Below are 14,623 nucleotides of genomic sequence, written 5' to 3'. Positions count from 1 at the left end.
GGTTCCATCGTAAGTGTGAGGTTTGCACCCCATGAAAGCTTTATAGGAGCATCCCTCGTTTGAGTTACCGGCTCCATTGTTGTTGTTGTTGTTGTTGTTGTTATTGTTGTGGTTGTTATTATTATTGTTGTTGGATGAGTGACCGGCCATGGCCGCATCTACGGCGGTGGCTATCATGCGTTGTAGAGCTTGTTCGGGAGTTTCACGGCGTGGCGCACGGCGAGGAGGCATTGTTCCTTCAAAACAAAAGAATACCGTTGGTTAGTATCCTAAATAATACTAACCGTGATATGGAATAAAGATAGAGAGAAAATTTTCCTTGACTCGCCTTAAATTCTTTATGCCACAATGTCGAAACGTTCATATGAGTCAACGTAATATAATCCCGGAAATTATATTACCCTGATTCATATGTGCATTCGACATCATTTCATATAGTCAAGGTGGCGTGTCAATCAAATTAAACAACGTGAGATTAAGATGAACTAAGAGTAGATATGAGTAGAAGCGTTCGAGTATAAATGCATAAGTAGTCAAGTAATTCCTACTTCAAGTCTATATGCCGGTTGTAGTCTAGACTCACCAATGTACCCTATAACTCGAGGTTGACACCAATGAACTCTAAATCCCTACAACCAACGCTCTGATACCATCTGTAGCGACCCGACAAAATCTTCATTGACGGCGCCGTCTACTTCAAGTCTTTAAAACAACGTTTGACCAAAAGATATGTCGCATTCATTTCAAATGTAAAGATTGTTCAAAGTTTACAAGAATAGTTCCACCACAAGTTACGTTACAAAGTTATAAGTACAAATGAAACTTATGCGACACAATTTAAAAGTAGCCAAAAGACGCTCCATGTATGCATATATACTCGACATCCAATGCAAGTATCAAAATAATGAGCGGAAGCATGTATCATGTATCGTTCAAGGACCTGAGAGAAACATAGAAATCTGTCAACGAAAACGTTGGTGAAATCATAGGTTTAAGTAAGTAAGTACAAATGAACCACAAGATTTATAACATTTCAATAATAGTTAACCATTCCAAAAATTTGTTATCACGAGCACCCAATTATCAATGCTTAACATTCCTTCCATAGAACCCCATCACCTTAGTGCTAGAACATACACTGTTTCTCGAAAATATATTTCATTCGTAAACGGTAGCGAACCGTTTGAATGAGGGTTTGTCAAACCCATATGGCCATATAACATAAGTTCTCGCTTACACCCGGCAAGTGTAACTAATGATAATCGAATTGAGGATTTTTGTTCTAAACTCGTATGTAGAATGTTTGTTTTCCTGTACTTGTGTTCACTTAGTTAAAAAGGAACGTTTATGTTTTCTCATCCCAAATGTAAGTTTCAAAAGAGTAAAAGTGGGACTATGATCTCACCTTGAGTGCACGAGTAGTAAAGTACTTCAACAAGTAAGCGTGTGCAAAGAACAATGCTAGTCTTGACCTAAACAATAGGTTGTATCAATAACGGTAAACACGATAGGTCAAAGATGTTCAATTAGTCATATGGCTCGTTACGACTCGAATACTACAACATGTGAGTCAAATTGTCATGTTTCATGTAAGATACAAGTATAAAAGCATGTTAGAACGATTTGCACAAATATTTAGTTAAGTTTGATTAAAAGTCAACTTGGTCGGGTCAAAGTCAACGAAAAAGTCAACACGTTCGGGTCGGGTCGGGTCCCGAACTATTTCTCTGAGGTTTTTAATCATATATGAGCACGTTAGAACAAGTTACATGTGAATCGGAGGTGCGTAGCATAGTAAACATTTTTCGAAAAATGGTAAAACGAAACAGAAACTTCAAGTGTAACTGGACGGCGTCTAGATTTTCTGGACGGCGTCCAGTATTAAAGGACTGGACGGTGTCCCAATATCTGGACGGCGTCCAGTATCGAAGAACTGGACGGCGTCCTAATATCTGGACGGCGTCCAGATTAGTATTCAGGTTCTGTTTGATGAAAGTCTCAAGTGCACGAACCAAAATCCAAACAAACACAATTTATGATCCGCAAACAATCAAGACAAGTATCTTATACCGTTGGGAAGGTAATTTGACGAGGAAAACAACTAAACACATTTCATCAATCAATCTACCTATTACAACAACTAAAACCACATCTAATGCTTAACATTAACCGCATACAAGTTCATAAATGCAATTCAATGATTTGGGCAACCAATTTACATGAATGATATGTCGTTTCGAAGGTAATCAAGCATACAATCCAACTAAACACTTACCAATAATAATCCATTGCATTCAATGCCTCAAAAGTCCATTTCAAGTTCATCAAACCCTAACCCAAATTCACCAAAATCATAAATCAAGTTCATGAACTTTTCTAAAGCAACCTACACATCAAATTGAAGCTAGTGATACTAGAAACACAATTAGAACATGAACTTTTAACATCTAACAACATATGATCATCCAAAACTCAAGAACAACACACCAAAATTCAAGTTCATGCTAGTTACTTCAAAACAACAAGATCGAGCATACAATTCATATATTCATGTTAGACTTGAGCCATAGACACTAATTAACACTTTTATAAGTTAAAAACATCAAGAACACAAAATCTAGTGATTTTAGAAAGTTACCCAAATGTAATGAAATCGGTATGGAATCGAAGAGGAAGATGCAAGGATCACGAATTTGTAATTTGTTTTGTTGCTAACTTCCTAATCCGAATTTAGATGATGAATTCTTGTTGGTGTTTTTGAGAGAAAAAGAAGAAGAAGAAAGATGGAGAAGATGAAATGAATGGATGAGAGGAGTTTGACTCCTTTGACCTAATCACCATTTTGGAATTTTAGCAAGTTTAGTCCCTCAAGTTTGAATCGGGTGCGTGAATTACCTAATCGAGATAATTTAAAACGCGTATTAACGAAAGATGTTATAAATATATAACAGACTTTAAAATAGTTAAACGAAAAGTAACCGGAAAAAGGCGGGATGTTACACTAAGTTCATGATTCCCAAATCAAGTCGTCCTACTTGTGTAAACATGTAAATTTAACATACAAGTGGTTAGGTGACCTTTATCCCACAAGCATGCGAAATTCACCTTAATCTTATTAGTTTTCTCATAACGGTTAGGTGACCTTTATCCCATTAAGAGTTCCTTAATATTTCTAAGTGTCACACAAAAAGATGGCGTTTAACTTGTTTACCTTGTATAAGGGATTTTAAGTTTCCATTATTTCTAGTTTGAGAAAAGTTATATGCCATACACCAACATGCAATTAGTGTATGGTACTTATGAAAATCCATTTTCATGTCTTGTAATAATGCCAATTTTATTACTTTGATATAAACCTTTTTATATGTACAATCCGTTTCTAGTTCTTAATAACCATTTATTAATGTCCTTTTAGCCATTTCAATTTAACCGATTAAATCTTGGTTTGGTAAATTTCATGTTGTTAATAATTTAACCAATTAAATTATAGTTTTGCTTGTTGTTAACTTGTGTTATAACTTGTTGTAGTAACATACACAATCCACAATTATACAAGGAATTAAAACAACCACGCATGCAAAACAAATGTTCACAATCAAGCCTTTTGGTAGACATTTTGTTTAGCCGAAAACAAAATGGCACCGGTCAATGGGTGAAACATAAAGTAAGAGGTTTTAACCTCCCACTTAACCTTGCATCCACATGCTTCTTGTGTTCTTCCTTGTGATCTTCATGCATCTTCATCTTGTTACAAAATATATCCTAATACATTGTCTAGAAAATGAAAATACAACCTAATCTATTTTACATGCCAAATATAAAATAAATTACATAACCAAATGAATATTATTACAAACCAATTGAATGAATAATTACAACCATAATGAAATTAACAAATCAACCAAACAAATATTCATTCAACCACAAGGTCAAGGCATTGATTGTGAACTACAACATACAACAAATATGACCAATTTGCAAGTTCTAAAACCCCTTTTGGAACTCCATAAAATCGGCCAACCTTATACAACCCTCCTAAATCCATTAATTTGTATTTTACTTTCATGCATGTTAGTAGAATGCAAAGTTGATGGGTTTTAAAGACCATATATAAGAAGCATAATCCATAGACTTCGGCTCTAAATACCATTGTTGGAATTTAATGAGTTTCAAAACAACATGTTCATTTAGTTTACACAATCATAAAACCAATTTTAAGATAGTTAATACAAGCGGAAACATTAATAGAACAAGTGTATTTGTAAAGCCATTTTGTTAAATTCCACATTAATATCAAGTCATGAATCATATGCTTACAAATATAACAAGATTAGAAGAGTGTTTATACCTCCTCTAAGATAGTAGAGGGCTGAATTTTGGACAGCAGAAATGTAGAAGGAGATGATGCAAAATGAGCTTCTAACTTGAAGCCTCAAGTGTGTAATACCCCAAGCAATAGACCCAACACCCTTTTCTTTAGTTAGGATTTGAATGACACTTGAAATAAGCTTGCATAAACAAATTTAGAACCCCCTTTTCAGTCCCAAATGACCACGGCCAAACAGCAACAACAGCAAGGTTTTATGCAGTTTTTTACAAGCTTTGAATGTGTAGTTTTACTTGAGAGAAATGAGTCAATACCTTGGTTCAAGGGTAGACATGCACATAAGGAGTTGTGTATATAGGAAGTAGCAAAAGGCAAGCATGGGTGGGACTTCTTGGAGTCCCAAAATCTGCCCATCTCTTCCATTTAAATAACAATTTTGTTATTTATATAAAACTTGTTGCAATTTATATAAACTTTTATAAAAGCCTAAGTTTTATTTAAGTTACTTGTACTTTATAAACCAATTTATAAAGTATAACACAACATAATTATTTAAACCTATAAATAATTAAATATAAATTATCCAAATAATTTATCTCAAGTGATAATATTTTAGAAAACCGATTTTCTAAAGTCCAAGTGTCGCGTATTTATTCAATGATCCAATCGTTAAGATTAAATACGTATAAGGTGTCGGTAAGCTTGTTATTGGGTATGACCCGACTTGGATCATAACATATTAGCCACATTAATTTAATATGTCCCTCGGGCATACGAAATACCTTCACTTATAACATTTGGCCCAACAAAATAATACAGCCCAACACTCATAATAAGCCCATGTTTAAAATAAACCCAATCGTATACATCAGCCCAAAAACATGTCGATCCAGATGGTTGGAGTTCTTAACTTGGATTAGAAATTCGGTTTAATAAAAGTGAAGAAAAAAATATTTTTAGCAGTCGTTTGCTGCTATTAGGGTTTTGAAGGTTTGACTCATACATTCTCAATTTCTTTCAACAACAGACGTTACAATCATTGTTTCATCACCATGGGTTGTTGTGGTTCGAAATCAAAAATAGTAAAGCAGCTTGGTAAGGCTGTTTTATTAGTTTTATTTTATAGTGGAGGTAACCTTTATCTTTTGGGTGGGTAAGTGTGGGGTTGTTTACTTGTTTGAATATTGTTTGTCGACTAATAAAGGGAATAATATGTATCAATTTCGCTAATTCGCATCCTTCACTTTACCATCAATCTCGACCCAAAAGTAGAATTTAGGACCCATGGTGGCCCAACAAACATTCCACGGCCATAAACTAATGGACGTCCATATTTACTTTAGATTAGTAATGTGCTTTGTGAATTAAATATCTGGAAGTGGGGCTTGATCACCAACATAAGCTTTTAAGCTTTCCTCATTAAATAAGAACAAATTATACGTCTCTTTATTGTCCTTGTTTGGATCGACCAAAAGGAAAATAACAGGATACATACAATAACAAATCAAGTTCGTTTGACTTGCAATTTGATCGAGTATGTATACAGCTCTCGTCACTCTCATATTTGGATTGTCCCACATTAATACTTTTAAATTGTGAAATTAACAACCACTTGTTGTTACTTTAATTTACTTGCCCCATTTTATTATAATCACCCTTGTAACCACCCCACTAATGAGAATAAGTTGGCATAGGGGGTAATAAAATGTTGGCTATATATAGATTAATAAAAGAAGAGTACTTGCACACCTTTGTCCATGATTTGGAACCGTAGATATAAAAACAAAATAAACGAACGTCCCTTTTAATATATCATCTCGGTCGGCCATCAAAGAAGAGCAATCAACATCTCCATTATTAATTGTAATTATATCATTTGGCACCATTCTCGTTATTTAAATCGAAGTAGAAATATCAGATGGAGATAACATAACACGTAGAAAACAGGAGTGTATCAAGATCACGATGGGTTTGTTCATTATAGCGAACTGAAATAGATAATATGTAGGTGGGTTTCTAAATCGAACAGGAGATATGATTAAACAGTTCAATGGTCTTTTTGGTGATGATGATTTATTTACAAAGCAGAAGCAGACCATGAGATAAAATAATAACGAGAATGATGATGGTGGCGGTTCTAGGTGACAACAGGTGGTGGTGGTTCTAAGTGTTGGGTAGCTCTCGGCTTTGGTGTCACGGTGGTGAATATGGTTGTTAGTAAACGGAAACAGAAGAAATTTTTATGAGATGGTGATGACTCGATTGCATAAACAAAATGAGGCGGTTTTGGTGATAGAGTTATGGGGTCGTATAAGGTGATAGTGATTTGTGGTTTGTAGGGAAGATGGTGGTTGTTCTCAATGTAATGGTCAAGTGGTTCGAGTAGTTTTTGGTTTCGAATTACAAGCAGAAACTAGTATAGTGTAGCAGCAATAATAGTTTTCATGGTTTCTTGTGTTAATTGGTTTTCCGAAGAAGGAGGTGTTTATAGTTTTCGTGGTTTTCGGTTACAAGAGTGAAGGAGTGGAGATGATGAAGTGAGTTTTGTTCGTATCATTTACACTGAATTGCATCATTTAATCAATTAGTTGGTCGACCGAATCCTTTAGCAAGGACATAATATAATAAAAGAAAAATAAAAGTGAAAGAGATGTGAAACAGATTTTGGTTGTTTGTGTTTAGAATTTGGATCGTTCAGTACCATTTTAGAGACATGATTGGCAATCAAAAACAGTTGGATTGATTTGGTTATGTAACAGAATCCGTAATAATATATATATCTGTATGTATATATTAATATTTGTATTTTATATATCTATTTATATAGCTGCGTTTATATAATTGTATTTATATATAAATATATATCAGTCTATATATATCTGTTTTATTAAGTTTTTGTAATAATACCTAAGAATAATAATAATATTTATAATAATAATAGAAGTATACTATTGATAGCATTACTAATAATACTGATAATAATAATAATAATAATAAAAGTAAATAGTAATGATAATGATAATATTAGTATTGATACTAATAATAATAATAATACTAATCATAATAATATTATTAATAATAATACTAATATAACAATTTATATATATTCATTTTCATATTACTAGTTACTAATATAAATGCTAATATTGAAGGTAATAATAATATTACTATATCTACTATAATTTAACTTATAATTAAACTTATCTTGTTAATATTACAATTTTATTATTTATGTAATATATATACTAACATACATTGGATATTACAATATATAGAATTCATATATATATATATATATATATATATATATTTATATATTTATTGTAATCATTTTAATTATTTTGTATATTACTCCACATATTTATTTACTTATTTATTTACACACAATTGTTCGTGAATCGTCGGAAATGGTCAAAGGTCAATGCATTCATGAATAATGGTTCAAACATTTTGGGAACTTGGTTTAATAGACTTTGCTCATCGTGTCGAATTCAAATACGAATTAAGTTTAAATTTGGTCGGAAATTTCCGGGTCGTCACAGCAGTTCCAATCTGTAAGCCACCTGTCCAACCCTTTGGTTATCTCAAATGGTCCAACATACCTAGGACTCAATTACCTCATTTTCTAAACCGTACGACACCCTTCTAAGGTGATACTTTAAGCATAACTTTGTCACCAACTTGGAATTCTATGTCCTTTCGTCTAACATCGACGTAACTCTTTTGACGAATCTGAGCCGTTCTTAATCATTCCTAGATCTGTAGGACTTTCTCCGTTATCTCCTGAATAATCTCAGGACCTGTTAACTTACTATCCCCCAATTTGCTCCAACAAATGGGATATCTACACTTCCTTCCGTACAACGCTTCGAAAGGTGCAGCTTTAATGCTAGCATGGTAGCTTTATTGTATGAGAACTCAGCTAGTTGTAAGTACTTATCCCATCCGTTTGAAAAATCAATGACACATGCTCGTAACATGTTTTCAAAAGTTTGAATAGTTCATTCGCTCTGGCCATCTGTCTGGGGTGATATGCTGTACTCATATCTAAACGGGTCCCCATTGCTTTCTGTAATGACTACCAAAATCTGGAAGTGAATCTGCTGTCGCGATCGAATATAATAGATATAGGCACTCCATGCCTAGGAATGACTTCCTTTATGTAAACTTGAGCCAACTTCTCCATTTTATCAGTTTCTCTTATCGGTAAGAAGTATGCCGACTTAGTGAGACGATCCACGATAACCTAAATAGTATCATAACCTCCCACCGTTCTCGGTAGTTTCGTGATGAAGTCCATTGTAATACCTTCCCACTTCCACTGGGGAATCTCTGGTTGAGTTAATAACCCTGATGACCTCTGATGTTCAGCCTTGACTTTAGCGCGAGTCAAGCACTTTTCGACATAGGTAGCAATGTCAGCTTTCAAATTCGGCCACCAATAAAATGCCTTCAAATCTTGGTACATTTTATTTGATCCCGGATGAATTGAGTACCTTGACTTGTGTGCTTCCTCCAACACTAGTTCTCTCAATCCACCAAACTTAGGTAGCCAGATTCGATTAGCAAAGTATCGTGTTCCTTCCTCCTTGATGTCAAATTTCTTATCCATCCCTTTGATAAATTCAACATCGACGTTTTCTTGTTTCGCGGCTTCCCGTTGTGCCTCGAGGGTCTGTGATGTGAGACTCGTACGGACAACTATGTTAAGCGCTTTAACCCTGAGGGGTTTCTCTCACTCTTTTCTGCTCAAGGCATCCTCCGTAACATTCGCCTTGCCCGGATGGTATTGAAGTTCGCAGTTATAATCGTTAAGTTGTTCCATCCAACGTCGTTGTCGCATGTTGAGATGTTTCTGATTGAATATGCGATGTAAACTCTTATGGTCGGTGAAGATAGTAAACTTGGTTCCATACAGGTAGTGTCTCCACATTTTAAGTGCAAAAACAACAGCTCCTAATTCAACGTCGTGCGTAGTGTAGTTCTGCTCGTGAATCTTTAACTGACGCGATCCATAAGCAATAACCTTATTTCGTTGAATTAGCACGAAACCCATTCCTTGACGTGAGGCATCACAATAAACAACAAAATCTTCACTTCCCGCGAGCAAAGTCCATATCGATGCAGTTGTTAACTTCTCCTTCAACAACTGGAATGGAGTTTCTTGCGATTCTGACCACTCATACTTCTTGCCCTTATGATTCAATGCGATTAATGGTCGAACAATCTTAGAGAATCCTTTGATGAATCTCCGGTAGTACCCAACTAGACCCAAAAATTATCGGATCTGAGTTGGCGTCTTTGGAGTTTCCCAATTCTTAACCGACTCGATCTTTACTGGATCGACCTGTATTCCATTGGCCCCTACAACATGGCCAAGAAATTGTACCTCTGGTAACCAAAATTCACACTTAGAGAACTTTGCATACAACTGCTCTTTTCTAAGCATAGTCAATATCGATCATAGATGCTTTTCGTGCTCTTCCTTGTTCTTGGAGTACACCAATATATCATCAATAAACAAAATGATGAATTTATCTAAGTATGGCTTACACACACGGTTCATGAGATCCCTGAACACTGCCGGTGAATTCGTCAAACCAAACGGCATCACTGTAAACTCATAATGTCCATAGCGTGTCTTAAACGCCGTCTTCGGGACATCAGATTCCTTGACTCTCAATTGGTGATACCCGGATCTCAAATCAATCTTTACATAATAACTAGATCCCTGTAGTTGATCTAATAAGTCATCAATTCTCGTTAGCGGATACCAATTCTTGATTGTCAACTTGTTCAATTCTCTGTAGTCGATACACAATCTCATCGACCCATCCTTCTTTTTAACAAATAAGACCGGAGCTCCAACTAGGAAATTCATGGTTATGTGACCCACCTTCTAGTATCTATCACAATTTAGGACATTACAACCCTGATGTTCTTTGCCATGGGGAGCTCTTATAGTTTTAAAGGTGCAAATCCGTATATTGTATGCGTAACGGGTGCAGCTGCTGGCACCAAATCAATCCGAAGTTCGACTTCACAGTGGGGTGGACGTGTAACCCCAGGACAACCTCTAATAGTCGGGACATATTCAGGTCTCTTAAATGTCGGTTCAACTTTACTCACATGTGCCAGGATTGCGAGACATTCTCATCTCATGTACCTCTGGACCTTCGATTAATTAGTGCAACATGACGGTGTACTGATCTCCTCTCCGTACACCATTACCGTCGATGAAAGGAATTCGAATAGCCTTCTGGCCGTAGCTGCATTGGTTGTGTCGTTAGATAACCAGTTTGTTTCAACCACGAGGTCAAAACTTCCCAGTTTAATAGTTCTATATAGTATACGTTGTCTAAGGAAGGTACATGGTTATAAACATTGTGACCAAATTCTCTAGCGTTAAAGCTTCTCTCAGCACTGGTGTTGACAGCATATATAAATATTATGGTTGATGAGTGAGTTCAATTTCGTGACGAATTTCATGGAAAACGAAAATGAACAAGGTGTAATGGCAACTCAAACAAAATTTGATATTTAATCGAAAAGGGTTGGTACAATCTCCCAGGCGTATGTGTCTTGCGGGAAACAGATGAAGTGTAGTTCGCATCGATGTGTTCAAAGCCAGTCGGTAATGTTTTTAGGTATAAGGAAAATGATTGATGCTTAAGGAAATCACGTTAGAACATAAATAGAAGGGATATGGTAATACGTAGTAGTTGCTAGTAGCAATGAGTGGGGGTGTTAGCGATAAGTAGCGATAGGTTGTGATGAGTAGTGATGAAAGTAGTGACGGGTAAGTTATTAGATTGTACGCTCGCATCATAAGTATATACGCATGTATATTAATGCATCCAATAAGGCATAATAGTTATCAATCGGTAGGCTCGTGTTTGGGAAACAAAATCATGAACTGTGAGTGGCTGAATGTTAGGTAAGTTGGAAGTCAAATAGACAAATCCACTACGTATTCTGTGGCTGTTCCCAGGAATTCCTCCTCTAGAGACGTACCAGAAATGAGTTGTGATGCACAGTAGCGAGTAGTAAAGCGTGGAGGTGTTAGTGGTGACGAGTAGTACTTAGTAATGGTAAGTAGTAATGAGTAGTATTGAGTTGTAACAAGTAGCAAGGGATAGCAGTAAGTAGTATTTAGTAATGACAAGTAGTAAGGAGTAGTGATCAGTCGTGACTAGTAGTGAGAGGCGGCATTGCGTAGTAGTTAGCAGTAATAAACAGTACTGAGTTGTGGTGTATATGTACATGATGTAAGGTGTAGCCCTACATATAGTATTGTGAAACAAATAGTGCAGGTATGGTGTATAAAAGTCATCCAAGACACACGGTTATAGACTAGATTTCACTTAATGCGCCCTATGGTTAGACACACTAATGTATCCTAGTTCCCTATAGCCAAAGCTCTGATACCATCTATAACACCCCGTCAAAAATCCCTTTAACGGAATGTTAACTCTGGTCCCAGTGCTTGGCTTTACTTCTATGTGACAGCAATATTCTACAGTGGAAGCAATTAATACCTGGGAATAAAATATGCAAAACGGATCAACAATAATGTTGAGTGAATCTACAGGTTTTAGGTAAACAATACAGTATGTTTAAGAAACAATATTCTGAAAACGTTTATTAGTGGAATATCACCAAGGTTTAATGTTAAAAGTTTGAAGACAACACCGTGTCCCGTTTCAAAAGCTTGTTGACACTACCATGTCAAGTTTCAAATAGCTGTAGACAATACCATGTCTAGTTTTATCTCATTTGTTCGTAAACCACAGTTTTAAATAACGTTGTATAGTATCTGAAAAACAGTTATTAGAAAAATAGTTTAAGTTCCTTGACCACGAGATTTTACAAGGACAACTCCAAGTTATGAAACGTTTGCATAATCTATGAGCACCTGAATACTAGCAATGACCCGAGTATAGAAACCACTATACCCGCCTTTACCTCATAAAATGTTATACACTTGTTCAAGTGTATCTAATGTTCAAAGTAAATGCACCACAGTTAATAATGTAGGGTGAGGTTGTCAACCTAACGGATCCGTCCATCTAAATTGTGCTTACACCGATGGTATTAAAAGTATTCAAGCTAGAGGCTTTGTGAACAAACTCAATATGCATATATAGTACTCGTGTCAATACAAAAGCATTTGATAATGTAAGTATAACAGCGTGTATTCTCATCCCTGAAAATATGTAAAAAGCGGGACTGTAGACTCACCTTTGAATAAAGCTCGGATTGAAAAGTGGACAAATAACTTGTACGGTTTAGTGCCGAATAATGCAACCTAAGTATACGTATTTAGGTTGATCAATAAATATGTCCTAAACAAATGTGATTTCATGGTATAAGTTGTCTTATTGCTCGACTCGACACGTTTCAAAGTAGAAGTCAACATACAGTCAACTAGTTCATGCAAGTCAAACAAAGTCAACCGAAGTCAAACCGAAAGTCAAACTTTGTCAAAGTAGTCAACTAAAGTCAACATCAGTAGGTTCATGTCAAATGTTGGTCAACATGTCAAACCTAAGTCAAACAACACGTTTTAGATCATATTTGGTCAATTTTACAATTTCAATTTATCCTTGTGCACCAAGTTCATGTACATGTAGCAAACTTAGCATATTATCTCATAGTACAAAATTCATGCAAACATGGAAAACTCCAGATCATAAGTATACTCAAAATCGATTCCAAAAATTCCAGCCAGGGTCTCATACGATGACTAAAAGTCAGGAATCAAAAGGAATACATTTACAGTTTGCCAAGTCAGTTTCTGACCGCGCACTGATTTCATTTTGGCTATAACCGGAGATAGGGACATACAATTGATACAAGACCAGTGGCCATTGTTCAAGGACAATTCAAACTAACACATATCAAAAGTTGAGAAATTTTTGTTTAGCCAATTTGTACATTTTATTCGTGCAAATTGAATGTTCAGTTTTCAGTTCAATTCAGAATTTACACAATGTATGGCCCTATTGTGCCCAATGTATAAGGTTTCAGAGATTACAATTAACTAACTATATGTCACATATAATGTTAAGATTCATTTTCCATAAGAATACATGCTAATTCAATAAACACAAACCACAGAGTATAAAACAGAGAGCAAGTTGCTGTTTCGATCCTAGTTTAGCTAGTCACATTCGCACACTATTATCCGAAGACCTAGATACAATTAGACTATGATATCTACATGAAAAGTGAATTAATTTTTGTGTACATTTAAAATATGCAAAGGTTTAAACACATAAGTTAGCACATTTTATCATACAAGGCGGTTTTCATGCAAGTGCTGTATAAATCCACTTTTACACTAAATTAAGCATATCTCGAGTTATACATAAGTAAACGAGATGATATCCTAGTGTAAATTGAGTATTTTTAAATTACCTATCCAATGGTATTAATTTCACAATCCAATTCGTGGTATGTCAAACCCAGATTTCTGATTACACAACAAAAACACAACGTTAATTTCAATTGGCCATAACTTGATCATCCGAAAACGAAATCAAGCGAATCCAAAGCCCAAAATTAATAGTTTTTTGCAAGGATTCTGAATATAACATAATATCATGCATTTGAAAAAGTTAAAATCACTGTACACCTCAAATACAAATTCGGTTTTCGCATAAAACAATCAAAACGAGTAATTTATCGCATCTAACAATCATCAATCATCAAGACCTGAGCAATAGACAACCTATTTCATGAAACATCAACAAAAATCTGATTTTAAAAAATTAGGGTTCATATGTTTATACCTTTGATCGTGAAATTAGTGATACCCACGCGTAGAGGACAACGAGAATTGCAAGTTTGATGAAGCAAGATTGATCAAAAATCAAAAATTAAAATTGTGGTATGGTGAGGGCTGATCGACGAGCAACAGAGGAAGAAGAAGAGAAAACACGGTTGATTTTTGCTAAGTAATTAGGTTATGAGTCTCTAGTGGTCTTTTAATTAAATTAGTTAGGGCCTAAATACCCCTAATGGGTCATTTAACAAACCATACAAGTTCGAACAAGTCCACTAAGGGGAGGGGGATGGGGTTCGGCCGAATGGCCCAAGTGGGGTATTCCAGGGCTCTCGTTTTGCAAAAACGTGCTGTTGTGGTCCGTTTCAAGTGCCGTTTAACCATTTCGAAGGCCCGGAACGCTAAACCGATCGTTAAAACGCAACCAAATGTTTAATTTATTAGAAACCCAATAAATTAAATATTTTTTTAAAAGTTATTATTAAAATATACCCGAGCGTTTCGTTGCT

Source organism: Rutidosis leptorrhynchoides, chromosome 2 (assembly GCF_046630445.1).
Source record: "Rutidosis leptorrhynchoides isolate AG116_Rl617_1_P2 chromosome 2, CSIRO_AGI_Rlap_v1, whole genome shotgun sequence".
NCBI lineage: Eukaryota > Viridiplantae > Streptophyta > Magnoliopsida > Asterales > Asteraceae > Rutidosis > Rutidosis leptorrhynchoides.
This window is presented reverse-complemented; position numbering follows the sequence as displayed.